Below are 5,560 nucleotides of genomic sequence, written 5' to 3' on the forward strand. Positions count from 1 at the left end.
AATTGTACAAATGAGCAAACATTCCATAACTGCAGGTGGCTGTAAATCGGCAACCTTGGCTTTATACCTGTTTTATATATTTTCAAACAACACACTCGAGGTGGCAGTATGCACCCTTTCAGTTTGTTTGCCAACTCATATAAGTAGTAGAAGAAGTACATTCACTACTTTAAAATGATGATGTCCTCAATGGTGCTGCCCATGCTCTCACAGATGCCATAATGGGACAGATACAAAGATGGGATATCTATCTTAGTCTATGGCCAGGCCAAAAACACTAAGAATTTCTCATCCCTTAAAGTATTTCTAGCCAGGTAAGTGGGTAGCCAAAATTGGGTATACCCTGTGAAAGTGAGGGCCACTTCCACTTTACTTCATGTCCCATAATCTCTTGAATGGACTTCAAGATGATATCATCAAATTCATGAAAACACTGTAATTTAAGATATGTCTAAAATTATAGTAATATTTGTGTATTAATTTACTCCAACCCAATGTCTTTTATGAACATGTTCGATTACATTTAAATAATCGAAAACGTTCATCAAAGGCATACGGTATGAGTAAATTAATACACAAGTACAAAACTTGATTAGGTAAGTATTCACCTCCTGAGTCCATACATGTTAGAAAAACATTTGTCAGCGATCAGAGAGGCATGTTTGTTCTACATAGCATAGTTCTATCTGAACGTTCCAAAACTTTGTGTCTTGCTGAACGTGCCCTGGATTGTGCAATATTTGCCCAATAGAGAGCAACAGTAATGGCATTTTTTGTAGGCACTAACTCTGCCATGGCTCGACCTATCACTTATTTTTAAAATTAGGAATCCAATGTGCCATTTGTTTATTTCTGTGTTTACGTGACTAATGCTACTACTTTTTGGAAAATGTGTTGTATAAGGTAGCAGGTAGCCTAGAGGTTAGAGCGTTGGACTAGTAACCAGAAGGTTGCAAGAACGAATCCCTGAGCTAACAAGGTAAAAATCAGTTGATCTGACCCTGAACAAGGGAACCCACTGTTCCTAGGCCGTCATTGAAAATAAGAAATTGTTTTTAACTGACTTGCCTAGTTAAATAAAGGTAAAATAAAAATATATAAAAAATAAAAACACAAGGGCACGACAAAGCCAGATTTGGCATGGGTCTTCAGATCCTCAAAAGGTTCTGTAGCTGCACCATCGAGAGCATCCTGACTGGTTGCATCACTGCCTGGTATAGCAACTGTTTGGCCGCTGACCGTAAGGAACTACAGAGGGTAGTGCCTATGGCCCAGTACATGACTGGGGCCAAGCTAGCTGCCATCCAGGACCTCTATACCAGGCAGTGTCAGAGGAAGGCCCTAAACATTGTCTGCTACTGCAAGGCAAGCGGAACCGGAGCGCCAAGTCTAGGTCCAAAAGGTTTCTTAACAGCTTCTTCCCCCAAGCCATAAGACTCCTGAACAGATAATCAAAGGGCTACCAAGACTCCTCTTTGTACCCTGCTTTTACTCTCTGTTTATTATCTATGCATAGTCACTTTAACTCTACCTACAGTGGGGCAAAAACTTATTTAGTCAGCCGCCAATTGTGCAAGTACTCCCACTTAAAAAGATGATATGTACACTTCAACTATGACAGACAAAATGAGAAAAAAAATTCCAGAAAATCACATTGTAGGATTTTTAATGAATTTATTTGCAAATTATGGTGGAAAATAAGTATTTGGTCACCTACAAACAAGCAAGATTTCTGGCTCTCACAGACCTGTAACTTCTTCTTTAAAAGTCTCCTCTGTCCCCCACTCGTTACCTGTATTAATGGCACCTGTTTGAACTTGTTATCAGTATAAAAGACACCTGTCCACAACAGTCACACTCCAAACTCCACTATGGCCAAGACCAAAGAGCTGTCAAAGGACACCAGAAACAAAATTGTAGACCTGCACCAGGTTGGGAAGACTGAATCTGCAATAGGTAAGCAGCTTGGTTTGAAGAAATCAACTGTGGGAGCAATTATTAGGAAATGGAAGATATACAAGCCTACTGATAATCTCCCTCGATCTGGGGCTCCACGCAAAATCTCACCCCATGGGGTCAAAATGATCACAAGAACGGTGAGCAAAAATCCCAGAACCACACGGGGGGGACATAGTGAATGACCTGCAGAGAGCTGGGACCAAAGTAACAAAGCCTACCATCAGCAAGGGCTTGAAGATGAAACGTGGCAGGGTCTTTCAGCATGACAATGATCCCAAACACACCGCCCGGGCAACGAAGGAGTGGCTTCATAAGAAGGCCTAGCCAGTCTCCAGATCTCAAACCCATAGAAAATCTTTGGAGGGAGTTGAAAGTCCGTGTTGCCCAGCAACAGCCCCAAAACGTCACTGCTCTAGAGGAGATCTGCATGGAGGAATGGGCCAAAATACCAGCAACAGTGTGTGAAAACCTTGTGAAGACTTACAGAAAACGTTTGACCTCTGTCATTGCCAACAAAGGGTACAGTGCCTTGCGAAAGTATTCGGCCCCCTTAAACTTTGCGACCTTTTGACACATTTCAGGCTTCAAACATAAAGATATAAAACTGTATTTTTTTGTGAAGAATCAACAACAAGTGGGACACAATCATGAAGTGGAACGACATTTATTGGATATTTCAAACTTTTTTTAACAAATCAAAAACTGAAAAATTGGGCGTGCAAAATTATTCAGCCCCTTTACTTTCAGTGCAGCAAACTCTCTCCAGAAGTTCAGTGAGGATCTCTGAATGATCCAATGTTGACCTAAATGACTAATGATGATAAATACAATCCACCTGTGTGTAATCAAGTCTCCGTATAAATGCACCTGCACTGTGATAGTCTCAGAGGTCCGTTAAAAGCGCAGAGAGCATCATGAAGAACAAGGAACACACCAGACAGGTCCGAGATACTGCTGTGAAGAAGTTTAAAGCCGGATTTGGATACAAAAAGATTTCCCAAGCTTTAAACATCCCAAGGAGCACTGTGCAAGCGATAATATTGAAATGAAAGGAGTATCAGACCACTGCAAATCTACCAAGACCTGGCCGTCCCTCTAAACTTTCAGCTCATACAAGGAGAAGACTGATCAGAGATGCAGCCAAGAGGCCCATGATCACTCTGGATGAACTGCAGAGATCTACAGCTGAGGTGGGAGACTCTGTCCATAGGACAACAATCAGTCGTATATTGCACAAATCTGGCCTTTATGGAAGAGTGGCAAGAAGAAAGCCATTTCTTAAAGATATCCATAAAAAGTGTCGTTTAAAGTTTGCCACAAGCCACCTGGGAGACACACCAAACATGTGGAAGAAGGTGCTCTGGTCAGATGAAACCAAAATTGAACTTTTTGGCAAAAATGCTAAACGTTATGTTTGGCGTAAAAGCAACACAGCTCATCACCCTGAACACACCATGCCCACTGTCAAACATGGTGGTGGCAGCATCATGGTTTGGGCCTGCTTTTCTTCAGCAGGGACAGGGAAGATGGTTAAAATTGATGGGAAGATGGATGGAGCCAAATACAGGACCATTCTGGAAGAAAACCTGATGGAGTCTGCAAAAGACCTGAGACTGGGACGGAGATTTGTCTTCCAACAAGACAATGATCCAAAACATAAAGCAAAATCTACAATGGAATGGTTCAAAAATAAACATATCCAGGTGTTAGAATGGCCAAGTCAAAGTCCAGACCTGAATCCAATCGAGAATCTGTGGAAAGAACTGAAAACTGCTGTTCACAAATGCTCTCCATCCAACCTCACTGAGCTCGAGCTGTTTTGCAAGGAGGAATGGGAAAATATGTCAGTCTCTCGATGTGCAAAACTGATAGAGACATACCCCAAGCGACTTACAGCTGTAATCGCAGCAAAAGGTGGTGCTACAAAGTATTAACTTAAGGGGGCTGAATAATTTTGCACGCCCAATTTCAGTTTTTGATTTGTTAAAAAAGTTTGAAATATCCAATAAATGTCGTTCCACTTCATGATTGTGTCCCACTTGTTGTTGATTCTTCACAAAAAAATACAGTTTTATATCTTTATGTTTGAAGCCTGAAATGTGGCAAAAGGTCGCAAAGTTCAAGGGGGCCGAATACTTTCGCAAGGCACTGTATATAACAAAGTATTGAGATAAACTTTTGTTATTGACCAAATACTTATTTTCCACCATAATTTGCAAATAAATTCATTAAAAATCCTACAATGTGATTTTCTGGATTTTTTTTTTCTTCTCATTTTGTCTGTCGTAGTTGAAGTGTACCTATGATGAAAATTACAGGCCTCTCTCATCTTTTTAAGTGGGAGAACTGGCACAATTGGTGGCTGACTAAATACTTTTTTGCCCCACTGTACATGTACATATTACCTCAATTACTAACCGGTGCCCCAGCACATTGACACTGTACTGGTACCCCCTGTATTTAGCCTCGCTATTGTTATTTTACTGCTGCTGTTTAATTATTTGGTCATTTTCTTTTCTATTTTTTTTTTACTTATCTATTTTTTTTTACTTAACACGTTTTTCTTAACTTCTTAAATAATTGTTGGTTAAGGACTTGTAAGTAAGCATTTCACTGTAAGGTGTTGTATTTGGCACATAACATTTGATTTGATTTGGCCAAAGCCCATGGTGAATTAAATGTTTTTTTTTTTTTACAAATACCAAAAATAAGGTCTGCGGTAAAGACAGGTTTAGTATATTTTAGACGTTTCGCTCTATGACATAATATTCATCAGCTAGTGAAGCATTTTATTTTATTTATCATTTTATTTAATCAAAACAAGAACATGAAGCACATAAAGGCTTCATAATTCATAAAGGTCATGACTGACTGATGTTATCTCTTAGGACAAAATGTATAAGATCTCCTAAGTCTGTGTTAACCTCAGATCTTATTTTCATTAGTTATCCCAAAACTCCCTTCTTTCCCCCATAGGAATGGCTGAACGAACCAATAACTAATTTCCGTTTCTTAGGACTACAAGCTGGCGAGCTCTATATATTTTTTTAAAGTATTTGTGTGTAGCGGTGAAGTAGCGTTTCCCAAATTCGGTACTGGGGCCCCACCGTTTGTGCCCTAGCACTACACAGCTGATTAAAATAATCAAAGCTTGATGATGAGTTGGTTAGGGCCCCAGGGCCGAGTTTGGGAAACCTTGCACTAAAGGACCCTCAGGGTGGCACTCTGGCGGTGTGTGTGTAGTAATAATGCATGGTATAATGACACAGGGTTAGAATTTAGAATCATCTTCAATCATGTAAACTTTGCCTGCACTTTACCCTGCCTTTACTTTGCCTTTACACTTTACCCTGTGTACATATAAAATCTACCTCAAATACCTCGTACCCCTGCATATTGATATGGTAGCCTACTGCTAATCACTGTATAAAGCTCCTTTCCTGTATATTTTATTCCTCCTGTGTTAGTATTTGTCTTTGTTTATTGTTTTTAACTCTGCATCGCTGGGAAAGGCTCGTAAGCACCGTACGGCCTAAAACCGTTGTCTTAGGCGCATGTGACAATTTGATTTGGTCTTGCGTCTCATTATCATATCTGTCTG

This window comes from Oncorhynchus mykiss, chromosome 10 (assembly GCF_013265735.2).
Source record: "Oncorhynchus mykiss isolate Arlee chromosome 10, USDA_OmykA_1.1, whole genome shotgun sequence".
NCBI lineage: Eukaryota > Metazoa > Chordata > Actinopteri > Salmoniformes > Salmonidae > Oncorhynchus > Oncorhynchus mykiss.